General features: G+C 37.2%; 1 protein-coding gene across 18 annotated transcripts in view; it reads right to left on the bottom strand.

Annotated features, from left to right (window-relative positions):
* Positions 1–27,909, bottom strand: part of TBC1D5 (TBC1 domain family member 5) — a 530,543-nt gene that overhangs the window by 426,436 nt on the left and 76,198 nt on the right. The window lies entirely within an intron of this gene.

Below are 27,909 nucleotides of genomic sequence, written 5' to 3' on the forward strand. Positions count from 1 at the left end.
AATGTGCCTAACTATAACATTTATGTAAATTATGATTTTACATTTGCAAATACAATAATTTTTCGTTTCACAGCATACTTTGCCATTCTTTCAACATTAACTTTCCGTGGTTATTACAATCTCAAAAAACCATACCTATGAAACAAATGATGTTGTTCGAGCCATTGGAAGAAACACTTAAAGCTAAAATAATCATGTATCTAATAATGTACTTAATTTTAATCTCATTTTATTCTTCTATAAAAGAGAGCTTTAGCATATTAAATAAAAACTTTTCATAGATTTGAGTTTAGGGAAACTTCCTTTTAAAAATATTTTCACTACCTTTTAATTATTTCACATCAGGTTACCTATCATATAAATGATATACAAATTTACTATAATTGTTTAAATGTCAAAAATATATGAATCATACTTTCCATTATTTTGTCTACTGAATTTAGACTTAGAGCATATCAGTATTATGTACATTTAAAAGAAAACAATTGTTTTACCATTTGAAAACCTGTGACTTCAAGAGTAATTTACTCTATCAAAATTTATTTTTAAAAATTATACATACCGATGACAGCAGAGAAAAAAAGAAAGCAATTCTTGGGTTTTTCCCTTGTCAAAAAAGTAGTAAACCACATTCCCCAACTGTGATTAAACAGACACTGTTAAATTTGCTGGAGAATATTTATCTCTCCCTTCTAGAATGTAAGGTCCATGAATATAGGGTCCTTACTTCTTTTGTTTAACTCATAATCAATAGTGCCTGGGTATAGGTAATCAATATTTATGGAAATAATGAGTGAGCAAATATCAATGTATCATCTGAGATTTGTAATGAATGATACTTAGTCCATAAGCGAGATCTAAAGAAGTATAACATGGTTCCTGATCTCTTGACACTTAAAATCCAGTTAACAATACAGAATCTAGACCCAACTACAAACAAGTACTAGTGCAAAACACTAAACAGAAAGTGCCTTGTGAGAGGCAAAAATCAAAACAGGAGTTCAGGGCTTCCCTGGTGGCGCAGTGGTTGAGAGTCCGCTTGCCAATGCAGGGGACACGGGTTTGAGCCCTAGTCTGGGAAGATCCCACATGCCGCGGAGCAACTGGGCCCGTGAGCCACAACTACTGAGCCTGCGCGTCTGGAGCCTGTGCTCCGCAACGGGAGAGGCCGCGACAGTGAGAGGCCCGCGCACCGCGATGAAGAGTGGCCCCCGCTCGCCCCAACTGGAGAAAGCCCTCGCACAGAAACGAAGACCCAACACAGCCAAAAATAAATAAATTAAAAAAAAAACAAAAAACAAAAAACAGGAGTTCAGAAGAGGGTGAGATTACAGTAGACCATATTGTTCAGAAAGATTTCACGGAGCGTACAGGACATGAGCTCCAAGTTAGGAAAACAGCAGGTAAGCTTTAGATGAGCATGTTAAGAAGAAAATACGAAGGACGTCACAGGGCAAGAAGAAGATTAAAAGTATTGTGAAGTGAGGAAGGATATGCAAAAGCAGGAAAGTTCTCAGTACGCTGGGACCATCTTGACAGAAACGGGAGAACTTTTGCTACTCACTAGTGGAAGATAAGGCTAAACAGTAAAGTAGGACAACTTTACGAAAGTACCTTGAAAATCAGGCTGGACTCAATATTTTGTAGTAACCTATTAAGGAAAAGAATCTGGAAAAAAAATATACAAACATATAAGCATATATGTAAACTGAATCACTATGCTGTACACCTGTAACTAACATGACACTATAAACCAACTATACTTCAATTAAAAAAAATATGAAATCCCTAACAAAATCAGGATAGAGATTCCAAATTTCAATCTATAAACAAAGTGGGGCCATTAAAGGTTCCTAAGCAGAAGAATAACAGAGTAAAAGCAATGTTTTAGGAAGATTAATCTGACAATGTATGGGATGGATTTGAGGATAGAAAGGATATCAAATACTTCAGATCTGAGGAGAGCAAAAACTTCTGTAGTATTCTAGGAATAAGGCTGTAAAGGAGTGGATGAGGCTGGCTTTTGAGAATGGTAAGGAACTGACAGGAGCAAAAACTACTAAGACTATAAACTAGTTAGATATGATGGGTAAGGGAGATGGAGACAATGAATTCCTAGGTCCAAGATAAAGACCCTAAAGGATAATGGGAGGGAAGCTAAGAACAGCTAAATTTTTCTGGGGGTAAAAAAAAAAAAAGGTTAGGGGCAAAATGATGCTTTCAGTTCTCCCAAACATTCACCATGTTGGGAAGCAAAGTATTAAAAATAGTAGGAAACGGAGAGATGGAAACCTGAGAATGTGGTCGAACGCAGAGCTACAGATTTGATTCTATTTTAACTTTTTATTTTATATTGGAGTATAGGTGATAAACAATGTTGTGTTAGTTTCAGGTGTACAGCAAAGTGATTCAGTTATAAATATACATATATCTATTCTTTTTCAAATTTTCCCATTTAGATTGTTACATAATATTGAGCAGAGTTCCCTGTGCTATACAGTAGGTCCTTGTTGGTTATCCATTTTAAATATAGCAGTGAGTACATGTCAATCCCAAACTACAGATTTTAGAGTGCACTATGAAGATGTGATAGCACAAATATGGAAAAGGAAGGGAAAGCGTGAGTAGAAAACAGAGACTGAAGATTATACCACACTATTTAACAAATTCTATAAATATACATGTGGAAATTAACTAAGATAAAATGAAATGGATTGACTGGCGTCATTAGACAGTTCAGCCCAGAAGGAATGACTAGAGGAAGAAGAAGGGCACAGTGTCCACAGAGAGAGAACAGTGTCCACAGAGAGAGAGCTCACAGTACCTCCCCCAAGCAGGGCTGTAGAAAGTACACAAGAAACCATAATTTGTAAATATTCTGTTTTTCTTTTTGTTTTAGAGAGAGAAAATATTAGAAAATAAACTGAGTACCTGAGGAAACCATAAAACTTTTAAATACGTTACTTCCTACTGTATTGCTTTGCTAAAAGAAAAAGCTAGGACATTTTTCTTTTAAAATGTCCCAATTCTCGAATGCACATAAATTCCCATAAAAGTCAAAAGCAAAAATTTACTCATCTGTTCTTTATCCCTTATATAAATTGCATTTCTCCCCCCCCCCATTTTTTCACATCTATATTATTTCTTATTTCTTTATTTCGTTCTCTGAGGTTTAGGTCAGTTATCTATGTAAACTAGATATTATATTTTGATATTTCCTAATTTCGATGAAGTATTCCAATGAGAAAAAAACCTAACAGGTATTGTACATATTTTTAAAACATACACGCACATTTTGAGGCTAATTTACAGGGTAGAGTTTATAGAAGAACATAAGAGTTCATGAGAAACAGAAATGAAGACACATCCCATACCCCACTGCATCCACCACTGGGCCTGGAACCCAGAACAGCAGCACAGACTTCAGGAAAAGAGGCTCAGAACACCAAACGTAAATGTAGATGTAGAATAGGGTTTTTTAAAGTTGTCTTCCAGAGTGCACTTTACCTGAAGAACCCTGAGAATAATTTAATTGTGACAAGATTTAGGGATTCCAACGGGTAGGGAAAAGCTTTCTAAGGTTTGATCTTCGTCATGATACATACAGAAGAGACACGCTCATTCATCAGTCCAAGCAGCACTTGCTCCGAGGTAAGTACGTGAATGCATGCACTCCACGTGGGTGTCACGCTCGACTGAAAGATATTTAAGCTAATCAATAAGTCAGATATGTTCTTAAAAATGCTAAGTGGTTGTTTATGTGTGTTAGGCTTTCTGTACGGCATATTAATGTGCTTTTCCTGTATGATATAGTGAACTCGGTGATGATAAATATGTGCTGTGTCTGCCACCTACATTTCCACTGACAGCAAATGGAGTGTAAAACTGGCATTGTAAACTGAAAAGAAAAAAATTAACTTTAGAGATATGTAGCACAGGTTTTATATCTTAGGTGTTACTTAACTAAATCTAAACTCTGATGGATTCACTACTAAATTAAGGACTCAAGTATCTATAAATTAGCATGTATCCAATATCTGCTTAGCTTATTAAGATATAGGGTTAAAAATCATAAATTGGTCTTTTTTTTTAGATTGTCCAAGGAACAAATAAATCTATCTAAATACAAAATAGTATTTTTCCCAATTGCTTTGGGAAAAATTCCAGATTACACATTTAAGTTGAAGAATAGACATAAATGGCAATTTGGTCTTCAGACACACATAAAATACACAATTGTTTTCTTCAATTAATGTAGTGTAATTGAATAAATTAAAATTTGCAAAAATGTGAAACAAAAACATTCAAGTACTTACTTTATTTAAAAAGGCAGCTGTACTCGTAAAATTGTTTCTAGAGTATAAAACCACCCCCTCTGAAAAAAATCAGCAGCTATTTAAATGAATGCAATGCCCAGTGACCTCTCTGGTACAAAATAAAGTCTGAAGGTAGAGGGGGAAGAAAAGCCTGTCTTAATTCCTCCGCTCCCCATGCAACAGTCTAAGGATAGCGTTAAGCACTAGTAGCAGCTCACATTTAGACGCTACAACCTCAAGATTCGCCAGTTACACTGTCACTGAACACTGAGGTACATGAGAATGGCAGGCTTCAAAGGCAAAAGACTAAAAGAATGATGGAAGCCCTCACACCATAAAACGTGTGGCTCCTTTATCCATAACTAATGGGCAAAAAAGAAATGACGTACACTTCCTCCTTGCTGACTTCTGACAAGTCAGCCAGGAAAACGATTCAGAACCTTTGCAAAGGTGTCAAAGGGACGCAGGAGAGGGAACAGAAAAGGAAAGAACTGAAACATAAATTTAAAAGAGAGGGAGGAAGAAAGCTGAGCTTTGGTTTTTATTCGTGTTTTAAATAATTCAACTGGCTACTCAAATTGGATGACCATGTAATTTAGCAGCCAAACCAGGACATTCCTAAGAGTGAAAAGGTGCATCAGAGGCAGAATAATTCACCAACTCCCCCAGAGATGCTCATGTCTTAATCCCTAGAACCTGTGAATATGTTAACTTACAAGGCAAAAGGGCCTTTGAAGATGTGATTACGGTTATGAACCTTGAGCTGGAGGGATTATCCTAGATTATCCTGTTGAGCTGAATCTAATCACATGAGTCAGAGGAAAGATGCTATGAGAGAAGAAGGGTCAGAGCGGTGCAAATCAGAAGGATTCAAACTGCTGCTGCTGGCTTTGAAACTGGAGGAAGGGGGCCATGAGCCAAAATGTAGCTCCCAAAGAAGCTGGAAAGGGCTCGAGGTGTATCGGCAACAAGGAAATGGAGACCTAGGTCCTACAACCACAAGGAACTGAATTTTGCCAACAAACTGAAAGAACAGGAAACAGATTCTCTGACACCTTGATTTTAGCCTGGGGAGACCTATATTGGACTTCTGAACTATACAACTATATAATTAAAAATTTGTGTTGTCTTAAACCAATAAATTTGCAATAATTTTCCTGGGAACAATAACAAACAAATACACAGGTGCTAAAAAGAATTAAGGCAGGATAGCAGGCATTCAAAGGACTGTCTCAAGCAAACCGGGCTTATGATCACCCTGCTCAGAACTAGCACCCACTTGCACAACTAACTCACTAGTATGTGTTTCTGAACAGAATCTTTTTTTTTAATTTATTCATTTTAGTTATTTTATTTTTGGCTGTGTTGGGTCTTCATTGCTGCACACGGGCTTTTCTCTAATTGCGGAGAGCGTAGGCTACTTTCACTCTGGCGCGCGGGCTTCTCACTGTGGTCGCTTCTCTTGTTGTGGAGCAGAGGCTCTAGGCACGTGAGCTTCAGCAGCTGTGGCGCGCGGGCTCTAAAGCACAGGCTCAGCAGTTGTGGCGCACAGGCTTAGCTGTTCCACGGCATGTGGGATCTTCCCGGACCAGGGCTCGAACCCATGTCCTCTGCATTGGCAGGCGGATTCTTAACCACTGTGCCACCAAGGAAGCCCCAGAATCATTTTATCCAATACAGAATTCATACCTTTACCTTAACAGTGGAAAATGTTAATCCAAATCATTTTTAGTTAATTCTTTTCTGGAAATGAATTAAGACATATTAAGCCCCGCAAGAAGTTGCAAATAGTCATCAAATACCCACGACAATTAAAACTTCATTCCAAGTATTAACACCTACTAGTTTCTTTCATTCTGTATTATATCATATCCTTACTTTTTTTCCTAATAAAATTTGTCACCATCTCTGATAACAATTCACAACCAAATAAAATAGAAAAGGTTTGACTTGCCTTTCTGAAAAGTCCCTTTCCTCAGCATGTTAAAAACGACTCACTCTAATTTAGGCAGAGGAGGCCAGAGAATACGTTTCAATAGAAGAGGTAAAGTGTTCTACTTAGGCTGAAACTTAGCCTCTCCTTTAAGATGAAAAACAAAAAACAAAACAAAACCAAAAAAACAATGCTCTTTATCATTGAGAGAACAGAGCCAGGGGTCTGGATGAAATAGCATTTTCTCTTTCAACATAAGTTACTCCTAAAGAGATTGGCATTTTGTTATGCTTGAAAAAGACTATTTCTAGAATAATCTACTAAGAATAAAGTCATTCTAAAACTGAATATAAATTTTTAAATTCAATGTAGTTCTCACTAAATTTAATTTAAAATTAAATATAAAATTATTGGACATTGAATGTATCTCCCCCATTACATATTTTTTAAGAAATAGCTTCCTTTTTTGTACTTAGTATAAGCATGACTAATTTCTATTCTAAGATTAGTTGACAAGGAAAAAAATTGTCGACTAAATTTTTCTCTTTTTAAATCTGCTGAGGTCCTCCAATATCAAGCATAGAGCCTGGCTCATATTAGGTATTCAATAATCACTGAATCAGTCAGTCTTTCTCAAATGTGATGGTTAATTCTATGTGTCAACTTGGCTAGGCCACAGTACCCAGATATTTGGTTAAACATTATTCTAGATGTTTCTGTGAAGGTATTTTTTAGATGAGATTAACATTTAAATCAATAGACTGAGTAAAACAGATTACTGGGCTTAAGGTGGGTGGGCCTCACCAAACTGGTTGTACGCCTTAATTTTAAAAAGCCTGATCTCCCCTGAAGAAGAGGAAATTCTGCCGACAGACTGCCTTTGGACTTAAAATGCAACATCAGCTCTTGCCTGTTGGCCTAACCTGCAGATTTTGGGCTTCTCAGCCTCCACGATCATGTGAGTCAATTCCTTAAAATCTCTCTCTCTCTTTTTCTGAACACACAAGCGCACACACACACACACACACACACACACACACACACACACCTTATTAGTTATATATATTTCTCTGGGAAAACCTGACTAATATATCAATCTTATCAATGAATTGGAGTTAGATCACAAGACACAGCCCATTCCCCATCCCTAACCAAGGATAACTTTTTGAGTGTAAATTTATAGAAGAGCTGTCCACAAATGAACTGCAGTGGTATCTAAAGAAGGTTTCCTAACAGAATATTTCATAAAAAGGGTGTTTTGGGGCGAGGGGATCAATTTTGCTGTGCTAAATTCAAGTGTGTTTAAGTATACTTAGAAGGTTACTAAACTGCTAACACACTTACCAATCTAAGACAGTAAGATCTCTTAATGTTGGGCTACATCAAATCCTAGGCATGAAGGGAGAAGATGTAGAACTTTTAGTACTCATCCCAAACTCTCTATTCCAGCAACAGCATATAGGTTTTCTCACATGGAAACTCTGGTTGACCAGTAATGGCTCCCTAAAATACAGAACATTATGAAACTATCTTTGGCTAAGCAAGAAAGTATGCCGTGAGCAGATGTCTACAATAAGCACAGGAAAGGGGATGCATGTAAGCTACATATTTGCCATTGCAGCTTTAGCCAATTACACGCTCTGCTGAGAGCAAAGTTACACAACTGGCCTTCTTCTTGACCACGGTGAGGTGTACAATATAGGAGATACACGTATGGGGGTGAGGGAGAAGGCTGAGCCCACTACAATAACAACAAATGCCAAACTCTACACTTTCACAACATATTTTCTGACTTTTGTACTTTATACAGTTAGAACTTTCTTATTAAATCAGGTGCCATTTGGTGCAGTTAAGGTAGATAATGTAAGATTATCTATCTTTTTTAAATAATCAATTGAAGAGAAAAATAATCCAGGATTAGCAATCTGAATTAAGGTAACTAACAATAAAAATTGCTTCAAAGATTTTTTAATTATGATAGGGAATCTCAGATCTGGCTAAAATCTTCCAACCAAAATTTTCTCTTAAAAGTGGACCTCTTTTAGAATTTGGCTAATGTTAGAAGTTAGGTCCTAGGGCTGAGAAGGATATTGCAATAAAAAAGAGCACTATAAAAGTTAGAAGACAAAAAGAAGGAAAACATAATGCCTAAGAATAAGATAATTTAGTCACCATACCTTTTTAAGAATTTTGCAGTTAAAAAAAAGAACAGGTGTTAGTCATCAGAAACTATTGGTCATTTGATTCTGCCACAGTCCAGGCTAAAAAATAAAAATAAAACAAAAAAAAAAAATCACAGTTTTTTCTTTAAAGCAAAAATCCAATGCTCTTTTGTCAAGCAGAAAGGAAATATTTGAAATAAAATATTTTCACAAAGAAAGAACTACGTGAGTTTCATTATTTCTATACCTAGAATAATGCAATCAATTAGATATTAAGCCCCTACTACGTGAGATTCTATTAAAGAAATAAAATACTCTCATTAGGCACAGCATAGTCTGCCAGGAAGTACAAAAATTCATAAACAATCCCTGCCTAAAACATCGGTGATATAATCCTACCCTTTACCATCCCTATGCGTTCCTTTCATCTATTTACTTATGTTGATAATTATCAAAAGTTAGAAGTATGTAAATGAAATTATCATATGTAATAATACACTTTATGCATACATGGAGGGAATGTTAAAAAAAAATCCATCTAGAAAGACAGTTAAGGTCTTACCACTAAGGTATTCTTGAGGGGGTTATTATTTCTGAGGATACCAGGGATCCCATCAATGAACCAATTACTTTTCTAAAGGGCCAAATCAATACCTCGGAGAGAACCCCATGATACCATTTAAAACTTCTTCACAAAATATAGACAAACTACATTCTGAGCGTCATCTGCATTGTTAAGTAGATGGTAGCGATGCAGGACACAGAGTAGGTTAAGAGCATGACTTCCAGAGCCAAAAAGCCTGAGTCTGTATCCTGGATATAATGTTTTAGGAAAAATTACTTCACATTCTCTGTGCCTCAGCTACTTCATCTGTAAAGTGGGGACCTAACTTATAAAGTAGCTGGGAGGATTAGATGTGAGAATCTGCATGAAGTGCTTAGAGCTAACAGTGCCTGCCACTTACGGAGCACGCATTCACCATTCTTTGCTCCCTACCTTCCTCCTCCTCCTCCTCCTCCGATTACTACTAATCCTGTATTCTTTTCTTTCCAGTGTAATAAGGCCACCTTTGCAACATTTCTTGGCATCTGCTTCCCAGAGCATTTTTTTCCCCTTACACAGTTTGCTGGAATATTTTATTTGTGGCTGGCTCTGACTTTATGTTAATTGTGCTTTTTGTTTCCTGCAAAAATGCAGTGCCTTACTATTGCTGTATTTAGAATTGTAAATTTCAAAATCTATAAATAAAAAGTTAAAATAAATAATGTTACAGGAAGCTAGTCCTGATTATAAATGCAGACTAATGACTTTTTCCCCCGCAAAAAAAGAATAAAAAGAAATGATCTGAAATAGCCCAAAATCCATTGCTTGCAAATAGTATTACATGGTATTACTTTTTTTTATTGGTTCAAAATCAGGTAGTATTAATTATTAAGTAAGACCTCAATGAGTTAGTTTGTACAGATTTGGGGTTTGTGATATCTATTCTGCATCTATTTGGTTAATCATGTTTTAACATTTAAGTATTTTTGGGCTTTCTGTTTTTCCAGTACTACAGCTCACAACACCCTTTCACAGGCATCTTTTCATCAGAAAACCAGAGCCGACTGAGCGCGGCCACTGTACTCCAGGCACGGTGCTCAGCTCGCCTCCAGGAGGCGCTGTTCACAGACCTGAAGTGGAGCTGGGCAACCTGACCCCGTGCTGGGTGTTACCACAGATACATTATCATGTTTAGTTGAGGTAACCCTCACAAACCACACAGTGGACAGAGTTATTCTTAACTTCAGTATTTTACACATGAGAAAAAAAAAAGAGATTCAGAAAGACAAATTGACTTGTTCAAGATCACAGAGACGCTATCTGGCAGGGCTAGGACCAAACCCCCCACCGACTTTCCAATCTGCCCTAAGTTTTAAACCAGAATGAATGTTTGTATCATATAACATTAGAACCACATATTTTTAATATAAAGCCTATGTTCCTCATAGAAAATAAAATTACAAATACTTTCTTCTACCGAGTATTAATGGTTACTTTAGACACTATAAAAACCGCAAAACATTAAATGAGACTGAGCAATTTTAGTTTCCTGTGGACATTCTCTAGTACTTAAAGGCAGAAAAAATTAACCTTCCCTGCTTCCCCCAGCCAACTGCACATGGTTACTTCTCCAAAGAGTTCCAAGTAGGCGAACCAAATCTACTTTTTAAGAGACTCATTACCTTTTATAAATGACTTTGAGAAGATGCAATGACTAGGATAAACATAATATGCCATGATGGGAGAAGAGGAATCACTTATTAAACCAGTGAAAACATGACATTTTTAAAGTACACCCTTCTGTCAAAGAGGGGTAATGAGGTTTGCAAAATCAAATAATTGTAACAATGTAAAATCAACAACTTTTTAACAAAGCAGAAGATATTCATTTCAGTATGTATATTCCAATAAATATATTCATATGTATTACTCTAAAGAGTATGTTTTAAACTGGCTAATGACACAAATTGGCTATGCCATTAAATAATCTTTATGATGTAAATAATACTAATAACTGTATTTTGGAAATATTTTCTGGTTAGAATAATTTTAACAAGATTGCCAAGACTTACTGAAACAGGAGAATGCTTCATTCACCCTCTCTACTCCCCTAATCTCAACTTCTTGGGAAAAACACGATTGTCAACTCCCTAAGGAACGTTCTGGGGGCTAGGTATGCCCTGCCATCACCAGAATCCAGCCTGCTGCTGAAACACAATGAAACAAACCCTGGTACGGAAATATTCATAGTATCGTTAAATTCCCAAACATGAAATTTGAGATGCCCTTTAGAGCAAGTGTAGATTTGTAGAAAGGAGTTAATTCTCAAGAAAACTGCCACTTTGATGGCTTGGATTCTGAGCGTTCAACACTAGAGTTGCATTACTGTAGACATTTGAATTTCACATTTAATATGGACATCCACCTTATACAGTCTTCAGTGTTCATTCATTCACTCAGTCAATATTAATTTAGCATCAGGCACTATTCTAGATGGAAATTTTTCTTGCAAAGTAACAGAGCCACTGACCTCAGTAAGTTTAGGTTGTCAGTGGTATTTGCAACAGCAGGCATAAGCCTCCTCTGTGCAACTACAACTAATGGTTTTCCATACACAGACAGTGGCAGTATAGATTTTTATTGAGAAAGTCTATTATGTGGCTCTAATCTCAAATGGACGACAAGTGACCTGCTGCTGTAATATTTACAAACTTGAATAGAAAGTTCATTCCGTGGCCCACTTCCCGGAGATTTCTTCTCTCATAGCTGAAACGCATTTAAAGTACAGTTTGTATGAAAAAGGACAAACATTTAGAACACTGTATAACTTACATTTTACATCTTGGAAACGTGGCCACATTTTTGTACACGTGTGTAAAATCATGATGGCACACAACCCCAGATACCTCCTATTTATTCACTTTTGGTGTCACTTTTAGATGTCATCTACTTCTGATCTTCAAATTCTTCCATATACTAGTTCACTGACTACAGCAGAGATCAGTTAACATCTCTAAACAACTTACACAACTTGGGTATTTCTATAATTGTTATTAAAAGATGATTCGGAGAAACGTGATAACAAATGATAGTCAGCAACAGGATACTGAGCAAAACGTGTTCTAATAGATGTCTACCCTGAACTACGTCCAAGATAATTATTTCTGAAACCAAAGACACTTCATTACAATAAAGGAGCACCTTTTACGGTCTCACAGGATAAGCGTGAGAGCACTGTATCAGATTTCCAGAAAAATGGGCTTTTAAAAACTTCTTTGAAATAATTTTATGCTTATAGAAAAGTTGCAAAAATAGTGTAGAGTTCCCACGTACTGTTCACCTGGGTTCCTCTAATATTAACATCGCATGTAATAATTATAGCACAGTTATCAAAACATAAAATTAACATTGGTTCAACACTGCCAGCTTTCGCCTCTGTAAAGTTACTATGTTTCTCTTTGTAATTATTAAACATCTTGGAGAGATACTTTTAGACTCTGGAAACATTCTGTTTCTCCTCAAACTTTCCCCGTTTTTGGCATCCATGAATGGATCTTGCCTACAACGACTCTTACTGTCGTGTTTACCACGGTGATTTACTCTTTCCCTCATTCCCTCTACATTTATTAATTGTAATTCAGAAGAATAGTTTTTAGACTATATCAAACACCAAGGTCCCAATAAATTATCAAAAGGCTAAAGCCAAAAAAAAAAAAAAAAAAAAACCACCAACAACAAATGTATTGGACAACAGTAGCCCATCTTGAATTAATGACCCTAACACACCACATCAGATGTGTAGCAGGTCCTTTTGAAGGACCCGTGTTTGAGAAAGCTGTTAATGACATCTGTCAGCAGCTGTAGTGTTTTGTTTCATATAATTGTAGCCTCATTTTTTTATCGCAAGTAATGCATCACGATGCATACTGAAGGTTTTCCAAATAAAGAGTCTTGAGTAATCTATTTTGAAGTAGCTAATACCACAGCACATTTGAGGCTAAGGGGTAAGCATTCCTTAGAAACCAAAGCAACGAGGACAGCAAATACTCTTCCCCTGCAAATCTAATCTCATTCCTCAGCCTGAAGCCGCCCCACGTGAGCATAAAATCATACTGATAAGGAGACATCTCTCAGAACAGTGAATTCCAAAGCTCTGCTTTTCAAGACTATTATTCCTATGACAGGACGAGGACCTGTAAGCATGAAAACATAACGTTATTCACTTACTCTTTCACGAAAGGAACACCTGTCAATTTCATGCTAAAAGGCTTCAAGCTTATAAGTTTCAAGAAGATGCCTTATTTATCAAAACTTTATTCTCCTTGTTTATTCATTAAATACTGCAGTCTTACACTGAGGTCAAAAAGTGTCAACCAATTACTGTATAAGAGAAGTCTTATGTATAATATTTAAAGCTACCCAGAATACACAGAATTATTTTAATAGGCAACTGAATACACTATTGTTTATTCCCACGTATATCTCAACCATTATAAGCATACCTTTTTAATCTAGTTTTTCAAACTAAAACCTCAGTAAACTGGCAACTAGCACAGTGCCTGACACAAAACAAATACTCAAGTATTTTTAGCAAATAAGTTAGTGACGAAAGATACATATAACAATGTATAATTGACACAGGTCCATAATTCCTTCTGGACTACTTCCCCTGCAAGCTAAAAGTTCAAGCGTATCTCTTCTTCTGCACATTCAGAAATCTATACATTTTAGTTATTTCTTAAGAAAGACATTAATTAAAATGACTTAGAATATAATCTAAATGACATGGAAATATATCCTTGAAGTTTATCACCAGAAAACTACAATATATTTGTAAAGGACAATAGATCATAGTTTAAAGTGATTTATTTTCACAATGGATATTTGGGTGATAAAAACAGATGAGAAAACAGGAAATCCCACTCATATTTCTGGTTTTACCAATTACTGTCACGATGAGTCCTGGAAACCCTTGCAGGATTATGGTTGTAGGATTTATGATGACTTCACTTTTGGTTACAAACCTTAATTTATTAAACAACAACAACTCTTGGTCTAAAGAGTCTTAACTATGACATGGAGCACTGGATAAGCTGTGATGGTCATTTTCTGGCAGTTGCATAGAGAGTTTACAATGTACTTCATTTGTATCTTCATATTCTTTGAAAATAAAAATTACTTTAATATAGAATATTGCTAGCTTGTACGTTAAAACACTATATCTTATAACTGGAAATGTATTTTAGACTAGAATGGAAAGAAGGAATTTGGTGTGCACTGGTAAGTCTATGCTTAGGAAAGAAAATTGCAGTAAAAGCTTCCTATTTTCTCAGATCCCAAAGGACCAGAGGATAATTCTAACCAGCAGGGGGAGATGAGGAGGAGAGTAGTAAGACAAAGAACAGGCTATAGGCAGGAAAAGCAGTTATAATTATAGCTGGGAACACAGAATTTGTTAAAGGAAGTCTACTGTATAATTATATTTGAAAATTTAGCAAGATGCCCAGAGGCTGACTCGCAGCTGTCAGGAACTGGTAGCTCTACTTCTGTTCATGCAGCGACCACTTCGGCTACTAAATCCACTATCTAGACGTTACTAGAACTGACATTTAGAGTAAAGGGATAGATCTTCTCATAAGACTTCTTTTTCCTATAATGGATGAAGGCATCCATTTCAACAAAGTAACCGTCTCTCTTTAGCTTCCTTTTTAGACCTAGCTCTACCTTCTCCAGAGAAGAGAAGAGAAGGGTTCTCTCCCTGAGAGAACCCATTCTCATAGTAAATCTATTATCTAGATGCAGATCTCCTCCCTGAACCAGAGAAGACCTCCCTGATGAGGTGATACTTGAAGAAACCTGAGGAAACCGAGGAAAAGAGCCCTGTGTTTACCTAAGGGAAGAGCTTTCCAGACAAAGGGAAGGGCGAGTGCAAAGACCCTGCAATGGGGCAGACGCACAAAGTCGGAGGAACATCGCTGAGGCCACTGTGACTGCAGTCGGGGAAAGCAAGAGATGAGGTTTTAGGGAAGTCAAGTGAAGTACAGCCTTGAAGCTAATCGTAAGAGCTTAGAAATTCATGAATAAACAAGTGGAATTCTGGGGTAGCCTGCTCTGACATTCAACACCAAAAATCACTTTGGTGCTATGTAGAGAATGAACTTGTTGGTGAGGGAGGACAGTATAAGACATCAGCTAACAGGCTTCTGCAGAGTCCAGGTGAGAGATAATGATGCTTGGAATGGGGTGGAGGTAGTAGAAATGGCTGGATTCTGGTGATTATGATGGATATATGCATACACACAGGCATATGATTAAATAAGACATTTTTTATTTATCAGTTTAACACATTTTTAAAAATAATAAATATAATAAAGCAATAATTTCAAATGGGTAAAAACAATTTTTACTTCTTTCCTACTCATAAGGAAAAATTCACAAGGAAGTGAGAGAGGAGGGGACGGGGGAGAAAGAATACTCTAGACAAGCCAAATGGATTTCTTTAAAGAAAAGAAAACACGGGATTCCCCTGGTGGAGCAGCGGTTGAGTCCGCCTGCCAATGCAGGTGACATGGGTTTGAGCCCTGGTCCGGGAATATCCCACATGCCACGGAGCAACTAAGCCCGTGCGCCACAGCTACTGAGCCTGCGCTCTAGAGCCCGCACGCCACAACTACTGACCCCACGTGCTGCAACTAATGAAGCCCACGTGCCTAGAGCCTGTGCTCCGCAACAAGAGAAGCCACCGCAATAAGCCCGTGCGCTGCAACAAAGAGTAACCCCCGCTTGCAGCAACTAGAGAAAGCCCGCGCGCAGCAACGAAGACCCAACGAAGCCAAAACTAAATAAATAAATTTATTTTTAAAAAAAAGAAAACAATATATCACACTTTTGAATTTATTCCCAGGCCTCAAAGCAGGGCTTCCACACAGTGGCTCTGTATTTATGAAAGTACTCCCCTCTTTACACCTGATTTAAAGTTGCTCAAGGAATGTTATTCCCTTTTTTTCAGAGGGATCATCTTTAATGCATGTACCCACGGATGTAATTCTGAAGTCTTAGTTGGTGGCTTAACGTGTAAAGTGGTGAATGTGTTATAACAGTGACTTAAGGTACAGCATCTCTGATTATCAAATTCCTTTTAAACTTCATTCTACAAAGCAATCCCACCTTCTGACTAAAGAAGCATTCAGATTTTATAATGTGTTCACATATGAAATTTTCATTTTATTATAGTACTCCTGATTCTATCAGATCAATTCAGTCACTCGCTAACAATAAAAAACAGGGTAACTACTATTCTTGGGATTGCTGCATGTAATTTTCCTTGTTAATAAAAATCAAGAATTTTTTATCATCCCTTTTTCAAAAACTAGATGATGTCCTTAGTCAAGTATTTTTTTTTTTCCATAAATTTATTTATTTATTTATTTTTGGCTGCTACTCTTCGTTGCAGTGCGTGGGCTTCTCATTGCGGTGGCTTCTGTTGTTGCGGAGCACAGGCTCTAGACTCACGGGCTTCAGTAGTTGTGGCTCGCGGGCTCTAGAGCGCAGGCTCAGTAGTTGTGGCGCACAGGCTTAGTTGCTCCGCGGCATGTGGGATCTTCCCAGACCAGGGCTCGAACCAGTGTCTCCTGCATTGGCAGGCGGATTCTTAACCACTGCGCCACCAGGGAAGTCCCGTCAAGTATTATTGTTAAAAGTAAAAGTGAGTTATCCGATTCATTTGAATTAAAAGAATTTTTTTAACTTTTTTTATTGAGATATAACTGACATATAACATTATAGTGCTTGCAGGTGTACCATATAATGAGTCAATATTAGTATTTTTTTCAATTTTTTTATTGAGGTATAGTTGATAAACAATATGTTTCAGGTATACAACAATTTTTAAACGTTATTTTCCATTTATAGTTATTATAAAATATTGGCTATATTCCCTGTGTTGTACAGTTCATCCTTGTAGCTTATTTATTTTATACACAGCAGTGTTAGTATATACTGCAAAATGACCATGATAAATCTAGTTAACATCCATTAGCACAGTTACCAGTTTTTTTTCTTGTGCTGAGAACTTCTTAGATCTACTCTCTTAGCAACTTTCAAATACACAATACAGTATTATTAACTATACAGTCACCATGCTGTACCTAAAGAATTCTTAAACATTTAAATCTCTTTACATTTCTAAAATTCAGAAATATTTTTATTTAAAAATTGAACACTCAAAAAAGTAGCACATTTCCAATTCTAAAAAAATAAGAATGAGTTTCTCAAAACAGAAAAAATGTTAATAAGTATATACAGCTTTGTTATCAGCAAGCATCCCGGAATACAGACACTCCAGTTCCCAAATGTGCAGCCCCATGTTTACCTGTCATCACCCCAGCTGCCCAAACCTCAGCAATGGTCTGAGGAAGTTTGACAACCAAGTGACACTGCAAATCATTAGACAATTAACTACCAGAGGACCTAGACATGGGGGAGAGGAGAGAAAAAAACCTAAACTGCAAGAAACAAGAGTATTAAGTTTAAATCTGCTCCCCTCGTCTACACACTAGAAATGGAGTGACATTAATCTAGGGGATAAATGCTACCTCTTCAGAGGTATCCCCCTACCCTAAGTCACATCACCAGACCTGTAAGTCTGGCCCTCATAGTACCACTTGATTTTTGAGAACTGCTATCAGAAACAAAAAGTTTCTGTAGCTTCAAGTTGTTCTCAAATACTCTGTCCATTAATTTACTCATCTTCCATAAAAATTCCAAATTTTCCTCCCCACTACAATGAACAGCATTGGGCTACAGATCAGTGTCAACATCAGACGTCTATTGTTAGATCAAGAGTAGGCCATGAGTTTTATTCTAGAGCTTAGAGCCCAAGAAGGCTGTAAATGCCAGAAATGAAACTCTCACCCAAACCAGAAGTTCAAGGCCCCTTTGACTCTACTGGAAAGCCTCAGGTCTGCCAGAGCTACCTACCAGTGGGGAAAGGGAGATTTCCTGGGCCAACAGAGTTTGGCATAAAAGACTGGTCTTTTTGGAACAAGATAACCTAAAGACCAAAGATTTTATTTTAAGCCACTGAAGAACCAACTCATACTCCTCTTTGGTGGAAAATATTCAGGGACTACACACAAGTTTCCCAGTTACTCAAGATTAAGGAAAACTGGACTAAAGAACAGCCTTAATAGATCTGTTCTATTCTTTCTCATTTGCCATCTTATCAAGTTTCGAGTAGAATTATCATTCCTCCTTTCTCTATCTGCTATATGGAAAAGTATAAAGCAATTTTTAAAATCAAGACTACATTACATATATCTATCTTGTGAAAATAAATCATTACAAAGGAAGGTTCAAAACTACATAAAAAAATCTCAAATCTGAAATGAAAAATATATTTAAAAGTATGAAAAGCTTCCTTACACTGTTCTTTGGGATATTTGTTACAGATGTTTCCTTAAACCAGTAAATTTTCTGTAGTTGAGAGATAAACTGTCCAAAATAAGGACAAAGCAATACAACATCACCTGATAATACATAAAATACATTAAAACTCATGGACTCTAGCACTGTATCTTGTTATCATTATAAATGGGAAAAATAGGTAAAGTCTGTCAACAATCAAATCCGGAAAAAAATAGCTCAATCAGAATGACAAATACCTCCAGGTTTTAAAACATAACTCACCCTGACATGTAAAATCCACAAAAAATATTTTTGCTCCGAATTTTGTGGTACCTTATTATTCTATACGAAAATTAAAATCAATCAAATGAAAACCAGAAAAAGTAAAGAATACCTGAATCAGAAAGTTTGTTAGAATCACCATATGATCCAACAATTCAACAAATACATATACATGCGTGTTTACTCACAGCAGCACTATTCACTATAGCCAAAAGACAGAAACAGCCCAAATGTCCATCAACGGACGAACGGATAAATTGTGTTATATACATACTATGAAATGTTATTCAGCCATAAAAAGAAATGAAGTACTAGATAAATGCTAAAATACGGATGAACATTGAAAACACTATACTAAGTGAAAGAAGCCAGAAACAAAAGAACACTTATTGCATGATTCCATTTATATGAAATATCCAGAATTAGTAAACCGTAGAGACAGATTGGGGGTGGGGGGGCTGAGAGATGGGGGAAATTGGGAGCAACTGATTAATGGGTACAGATTTCCTTTTGGAGGGTGATGAAAATGTTTTGGAACTAGACAGAGCTGTTGGGTTACACAACACTGTCAATGTACCAAATGCCACTGAATTGTTCACTTCAGAATGGTTAATTTTGTTATGCAAATCTCACCTGAATTTAAAAATTAGATGGTAAATAAATAATCAGCCACCTTACCAGTAATAAGATATCATGCACTACTGATAAGATACACTGAGGACATCACCTCTGTAGTATCCTTCCCAAGAGTGCTTACCCTCAACCTGATCATAAGAAAGCCTCAGACAAGCCCAAATTGAGAGATATTCTACAACATAACTGACCGGTACTTTTCCCAAGTCTCAAGGTCATGAAAGACAAAGGAAGACCTAAGAACTATCACACACTGGGGAAGACTAAAGAGACATGACGATAAATGCAATGTGGGTTCCGAGGCTGGGTGCTGAAACAGAAAAGGGAATTAGGAGAAAAATTGGTGAAACCTGAATAAAATCAGTACCATACTATAGTTAACAGTACTATGCCAATGTTAATTTCTTAGGTTTGGAAATTATACTATGGGGTTATATAAGGTGTTACTATTAGGAGAAGTTGGCTGAAAACTACTGTTTTCGTAACTCTTCTGAAAGTCTAAAATATTTCAAATAAAAAGTAAAAGGGGAGGGACATCCCTGGTGGTCCAGTGGTTAAGACTCAGCGCTTCCACTGCAGGGGGCGCGGGTTCGATCCCTGGCCAGGGGAAATAATACCCCGCGGCCAAAAACAAAGTGAAAAGAAGGGAGGAAGGGAGGGAAGAGCCTAGCAACCAACTTTAACTTCCTCCATGAACATGTATATTAGGAAAATGTTGAAATAAATTAAGTGAATAAGAAATTGAGGGCTTTTTCTAATGGCAAGACTTAATTCATAAAATTTGTATCTGCTTAACAAATATACATTCATTTTGGTGGGAAGAGGTAGATTTCTCAGACAACCAAATCAGAATAATTAAATCTTAGAAATCAGGTTAAATAAAATTTAAACTAGTATTGACATTTTCAATAGAAGAATTCAAAATTAAAACACCCAAAGTCAAAAGGAAAAGCTAAAACAAAACATTGTTATAATTCCTATAGGTTACAACAACATTTTAAATTTAATATTAAAATGAGGAAAGTATATTTATTTTAGCAGAACGATTTGAATAATACTAACTTAAATCAGTTTGATAATTTAATCAGAGGTGATTTTACTTTAAATCTATAACCATCTCTTTAGATTCATTGTAACACAAAAGATTAAAAAGATTTTATATATAATTAACTTAAATCAGTTTGTCTGGACATAAAACTCTTAGGTTGCCAATCCATTATGTAGGAGGCACCTTCCTACTGAAAATAATTCTATTAAAAATGTATTCAATGACCAAAGGGATCAATTTTTTAAATGAAACCCGCCAACATATATTCTGTAAACATTTCCAATTTTATTAATCATATTTTATATCCTGACATCCAAATACCATATATAACTACATTACTACAATACTAATACTCTAAGACAACCATCTTCCGAAAATCTGCTAATTACTGAAGAGATAGAGACATTTAAATAAATGATCCAGATTTAAGGACCACACATTCTCATAGCTCTCAGAAGGAACCAACCCTGCTGACACCTTGATTTCAGACTCCTAGCCTCTAGAAATGTGAGATAATAAATGTCTATAAATGCAGGCCATCCAATTTGTGGTACTTTGCTATGGCAGTCCTGGGAAACAAATACAGTTAGCAGGCAGCCAGTAAGACACTGTACTCCTACGTTCCCACAGCAGCCTTCCCCTGGAAGAGCATCCAGACTGAAGTTAGCCATCTCCTCAGCCTCTGCAGACGGGCGCACCCTACTGAGCACGGCAGTCGCCATCGCTCTCCAACAGAAGCTGCCTGGGACCCAGCCTCGGTGGCGTGGCTGTCCAGCTCTGTACCACACCTGTAACAATGGCCTGGACCTTGAGTGGGCACCAGGCTCAAGCTCATCAGGAAACTAGGACCTTCACCACCTGGCTTCGAAGAATGGGCTGCTTCAGATTCTCGGCGCCTCTTAAACAGTTTTAACTAGAAATCTCTGAAGAAACCCGCCTTCTGCCTTGCCTGCTGCAGCAGAAAAGGTAACAATGCAAGCTAAAATGATGTGGAAACAGAAACCTCTGTTGGTAGCCAGACAGAAAGATGGCATACAGAGTAAACCCATAGGTTTGTTTTGTTATGTTGCCTTAAAACCAAAACCACTTCCTATAATCTTAAAACTAAGCCCTGTTCTTAGGTTTCTGTGAAAGCCCTACTCCCCTTCCTGCTGCGCACACAGCTTTTAAACCTGAGCTAATTTCAGACACCCCTTGCAAAAACACAATCCAAAGAAAAACAGAAATAAAGACCCAAACCTAGACCCCACTCTCAAGTTCACTCTAGTACATGTCAAATACTTCTTTAAAAAAAAGAAAGCAAGCATATATTTTGTGTGCTGAATGCATTTTATATGCTCTCATATATTTTTCACTAGAAAAGGATGAACTGGATAGTTCAGTTACTATCAAACATACAGATATACATACAAAAAAATACACACACACACACACACACACAGCCATGTTCAAATAGGGGAACAATTCAAGCACCTGGACAGACAGTGCTACTGAGGTGAGGTGTGGACTTGTCAGGGGCAACACAATGGCTGGCTCTCAAAAGGTGTCATAGGAGGGCAGTCATTACCCTAGGATTTAAAAGGCTCCAGAGATTTGGCCTTTAGCCACGCTGGCTAGAAAGGGGATTCTGACAGTACAGGAAGTCAGCTAACCGAAACAAGTACAGATTTTTTAGAACAAGAGATAGGAGACCCAATTATTAAAGGCATAACAGCTCCTAATACATAGTTCTTATAACAGGAACAGTTCTAGGAAAAGTACATATACCATCTCATTGAAATCTCACCACAATCCTATGAAGCAGGTACTATTACCATCACCATTTTGCAGATGAATAGACTGTAGCACAAAGAGGGTGAGAAACTTGCCCAAGGATACACAAATAACAATTAACAAAGCCAGAATTTCAACCCTGTCTGCTCAAGTCTATCTCTTCATTGCTCTTCCACCTGCAAAGAATATATGGACTATCCACTTATATATCCTTACATATATCTTTTATAGAGAGGTAGAAACCAGTCCTACCTGGTTAGAAAAAGAAGGTTAAGAAGAAGAAGGTTAAAGAAGGTTAAAGGTTCTTAACCAACATTAAAAACCTTTCAGCTAATGCTGGGATGAGTATTACCAACTTCAACCTTTGGGCCTTTCCTTCTACAGGGATGGCAGACTAATCCACAGGCCACCCATAATGGACATATTCTTTCTTCAGTCAATCAACACAGCCAATCAGGTAGTGGCCAAGGCTTGCAAACCCATCAGTCATTCTGCCTCTTCAGAGACTCTGCATCTCTGCTCTGCTCCCCGCTGTGTAGATTTTTAAAGTTTAACTCTCAAAGCCTGTCTTATTTCCCTTATTACCAGGTGCTTGAGTAAAGCCTCTCTGCAACTCCAAGTTATTACCAATAATAAATACATATTCACCAACTTTCAACACTGAAAGTTCAGCTATTTTATACAAAAACATAAATATACTTAAGTAGATTGCTATGGTTATTCCATTAAAGTTCATTCAAATAATCAGATATTTCATGTCATATTATGTGTACTACTATGTACACCATCTACATACAAAAATATCAAGCTCATACCACCACTCTTGTCCTCCAGTAGCTCAAAATCTAGCAGAGGAAAGTTAAGTTTGAAAGAAATTACAAGTGCTCTTAGTAAACAGCTTAATAGCAGTGCAATAATTCAAAAGAGGGGAATATCATGGGATAAAGCTTCAGGATGAATAGGACAAGAGGTGAAGGGGATTAAAACGGGGTTAAAAAACCACATATCAACGCAAAGAAGTAAAAGAGAAGAGAAAACAGAAGATTCCCAGCCAAGGAAAAGGCAAGCTATTCAACATTATTAGATTGCAGGGGGCAAGAAGGTCAGACCACTATGGAATTTACAACCTTTGTCATCTCTGATATCAGAAACGGTTACAGTTCTTATTACAAGAGAAATCCTCAACCAAGAAGGTATATCAAAATTTTAGGGACAGAGTTTTTAAACACCCACACGTGATTCAGATTTACCCATCCTTGGGAAGTGAATATTCCCTGCCCTAAGAATCGCCACTGTAGGAGAAGAGAAGGGAACTTTTAACAAGAACAATGTAATGAGATTTGGCATCAAGAAAGATTATTTTGATATTATACACTACGTATCCCTACTTTGAAATACTATGAAGCTCTAAAAATAAAATGAGAGGATCTATGTGTTCACGTGGAAAGGTGCTATGATATCCCAGGGATATCCCAGGGATATTTTTAAGTTTAAAAAAAAAAAAGCAAAGTGAAGAATAGTATGTATCACACGAATATTCTGGCACAGGAAGTCCAAATAAGAAAGAGATAAACAAGGTCCAAACCAGAATACAGAGAATGGGTTCCAGAGATAAGCAACAGGGGAAATCATCAAGACCTATTAGATGTAGGGATGAAAGCAAGGAAGATATCTAGAATGCCTTGTTTTTTAAACCCTTGAAGAGGTTAAGTAGGTTCCTTATTTATTGTATTAGTTTCTTATCAAATTATTTAGTTAAAATTACCTCTGATCAATTTATCACAAAATCCAAATTAATGATATTTGCAATAATGCATTTTTGACACATGAAGTGAAGGAGCAAAAGAAAATGAAGAACAGTGGACAAACTGGCAGAAAAACACAGCTTTCCCCCTTCTGGAAAATCTGCATACAAATACTACCATCTAAGGATAGACAATCCAAACCTAAAATCCACATTTGCTCCAATACTGCCTTAGGAATTGTCCTCTCATGCACCAGCATTTTCAGTATTTCCTAACTTAAATCCAGGGTAAGATCTTTCTGCCAAGAATTCTTAACTCTTCAATTCTAATTCTCATCCTCAGTTGTTCAAACTTAACATTTCACTGTATGTAAATTATACTACAGTGTTTTTTTATCAAAATATAATTTACAATGTTGTGTTAGTTTGAAGTGTACAGTAAAGTGATGCAGCTATATATATACATATATATATATATTCTTTTTCATATTCTTTTCCATTATAGGTTATTACAAGATATTGAGTATAGTTCCCTGTGGTATACAGTAGGTCTTGTTGTTTACCTATTTTATATATAGTAGGGTGCATATGTTAATCCCAAACTCCTAATTTATCTCTCCCCCCGCTTTCACCTTTGGTAGCCATAAGTTTGTTTTCTATGTCTGTGAGTCTATTTCTGTTTTGTAAATAAGTTCATTTGTATCATTTTTTTAGATGCCAAAAATAATATACTACAATTTTTAAAAAATGAAATTTAGCTACACATAGCAAGGCAAGCCGCTGAGGACCACGGGTCCAAAGAATTGTAATGCGTTCTTTTGGGGGAAGGGACAAATAATAGGGATAATATATGACAGTTTCCTGAGAAAATGTCACTAACATTTAATTAATAATGCAATCTCCTCACATTTTACCTGGACCAGGTAATATTTATTACCCCCAATACAAAAACAGTAATTTTTCCAGTCTCTACTTAAACAAGAAAAGCCAAAGTGACTATAAAATACCTACCTAAAATACCTACCTACCTAGTATATCTTCCCACAATATAATTTTAATTTCTGTGTCTCTGTAAATAGGAGAATAATTAATTAAAAGCCATATGGACACGTGGTCTACCCTGGGCCAATAAAACTAAAGGAAAGAACTTTTAGCCTGCAATAAGCCTTTGCTTTCTCTCTGCTAGAACTAAAGGACGTTTGTTTCTGCAGCTGCTGGGGTGGCAGCCATCCTGCAATCATGAAGGAAACCTAAAGGCAAACAGAGAGACAGATAAACCGAGCTGGTGACTTGTGCACACACTGTTCAGAGACCAAACCCTGGAGCCACCCCTACCTCTGGAATGTCCACTATGGGAGAAAATAAACTTCATTCTGGAATAAGGCAGATTATTTGGGGCTTCTGCCATTCAAGGTAAAATCACCACAATTTTAACTATTTTTAAATAGTCTCTCCAAAATAAGAAACTATGTGAAAGCTATTTGAAACTAGGAAACAACTCTTCACATTTTATAAACAAATTACAATTTTAGAAGTATAATGCAAGCCTTCTTAAATCAATTAAGAATTCAATCACAGGGCTTCCCTGGTGGCGCAGTGGTTGAGAATCCGCCTGCCAGTGCAGGGGACACGGGTTCGAGCCCTGGTCTGGGAAGATCCCACATGCTGCGGAGCAACTGGGCCCGTGAGCCACAATTACTGAGCCTGCGCGTCTGGAGCCTGTGCTCCGCAACAGAAGAGGCCGCGATGGTGAGAGGCCCGCGCACCGCGATGAAGAGTGGCCCCCGCTTGCCACAACTAGAGAAAGCCCTCGCACAGAAACGAAGACCTAACACAGCCATAAATAAATAAGTAAAATTAAAAAAAAAAAAAAAAAAAAAAAAGAATTCAATCACAAAAATATAAATGACCAGCTAACAGGCAAATAAATAATGGGTACAGGCTAGTTTTGCTTGATTGCATAAAACTGTTTACAATACATTTCTCAATAAAGAAAAATTGAATTATAACCCAAGGGTGGCTTAATTTGTACAAATTTTGAATAATGTCACATATATTTCCAAAACAGATGCTCAGAGACTCTACAAGGACACTTGGCTCAATCAGAAGCCAGATTAAAGTTCCATCTGGAGCCTAATGGCTCCATGGTTCCACTACAATTACCCAAGTCACCAAAGTGAGCCTTAATGGTTGTACCTCACAGAGTCTCTTGTAGGTATATATCTTGCCCCCTAATCTAGAAAATCTGGTCCCAAAATAATTTTGTGTGCATACATATACACACATGCAAGATTCAGTAGGCATCCAAATGCTGCTAAATTTTTCCAATGACACTGAACTTATGTGATTTGTCACTGGTTACTCATTAGCATCTTCTGGTTTTGGACACAGTTGCTGGGATTTTGTCATCATCTTTGCTTGACATGGGAAGGACAATGTTCACTTCCCCCTATAATCAGCTTGCAAAGTAACTGAGATACCTAGAATAATCTCATGTTTTTCTTTTTCAGATCCTATCACAGGCATCATCTTACCAAATCAGAAAACCTGTGAGGCCATTTTATCTCCTAATTTCTATGTCCAGAAGTTGTCACAGAGCCACAGAATTTTAGAGCAGGGACGTACTAGGAAGCATCCAAAGATCAGCATCTAGACCAGTGCCACTCAAAGTATGGTCTGTGGTCCACTGCCGGAGCATGCACTGTTTGTTTAAAACAGTTTATAGCTACCTGACAGAGTAATAAACTTGTACTTCATGTCTTTGGTTTTTTGGTAGGAGCCCAAATTAGCAGGCTGAATTCCACCTGAAAATATGTTTGCTGACCTAGCAAGTTTTTTGTTTTGTTTTAATTTGGATGCCTTTAGATAGAATCCAGGCCCTCTGATTTGCTAAACTGACAAGGTATTTGCATCTGCTATCAGATCAGCCCTAGAAGGCATCTGAGTGTCCAATTCATAACAACAGTGTTTCACAAACTGTGAGTAATACCCCTTTTGTGGGTAACGGAAGTAATCTGGTAAGTTGCATACAGCAGTTTCCCCTCCCCCCAGTATCCTGGCATTGCATGGCCTGATATGGCATGCCATCCATACAAAAAGTAGAACACAGGTGTTAGTGTCTGCTTGTGTGGTATACACACACAAATATATCTGTATATGAGTATGTGTATGTGAGCCCTAGGTTATGACTTAAATTTTCTTACTGTGGTTCATGAACAAAATAACTACGTGAACAGCACTGTACCAGAGCAACAACTTGATTTTACAGACACAGCAGCTGCGGCTGGAGGTCACATCAGCTGGCAGCTCTTCTCTACATTCCTGACTGTGAGTGTGTGTGCACGTCAATGTCTGCAAAGCCAATGTCTGCCAAGCCACACAATACAGAAAACATGCCAAAAAACTAACATTTAAAAATCCTAAATTAAAATTTTATACTAAAAATTTTTAATACTAAAAGTTAAAAAATTTATGTAAAGCAAGACATATTTGATTAAATAAAATGTTTAAATGGCTCTATGGCCCAAAAATAAAACAAAAAACAAAGCAGTACCTCGACGCAGTAGTTTAAAAATAAATAAAAATACAAATGAAATATTAAAAAAAAAAACACCACCAATATGCCAGAAAAGGGTTTATCTTCCTAATATACAATTTAGTACTTAAACATGAGAAAAACACCTGAATAATAGACAAGTGATATTAAGGAGAAAGTTATAAAATAAATATGAATGGTCAATAGCATTAAAATTGCACACTAAAGCAAGATACTACATTTCGCCTATAAAATTAGCAGAGGGGCTTCCCTGGTGGCGCAGTGGTTGAGAGTCTGCCTGCCAATGCAGGGGACACGGGTTCGAGCCCTGGTCTGGGAAGATCCCACATGCCGCGGAGCAACTGGGCCCGTGAGCCACAAATACTGAGCCTGCGCGTCTGGAGCCTGTGCTCCGCAACAAGAGAGGCCGTGATAGTGAGAGGCCTGCGCACCGCGATGAAGAGTGGCCCCCGCTTGCCGCAGCTAGAGAAAGCCCTCGCACAGAAACGAAGACCCAACGCAGCCAAAATAAAT

The sequence above is a fragment of the Balaenoptera borealis genome (genome assembly GCF_965194805.1).
Source record: "Balaenoptera borealis genome assembly, chromosome: 5".
Classification (NCBI taxonomy): domain Eukaryota; kingdom Metazoa; phylum Chordata; class Mammalia; order Artiodactyla; family Balaenopteridae; genus Balaenoptera; species Balaenoptera borealis.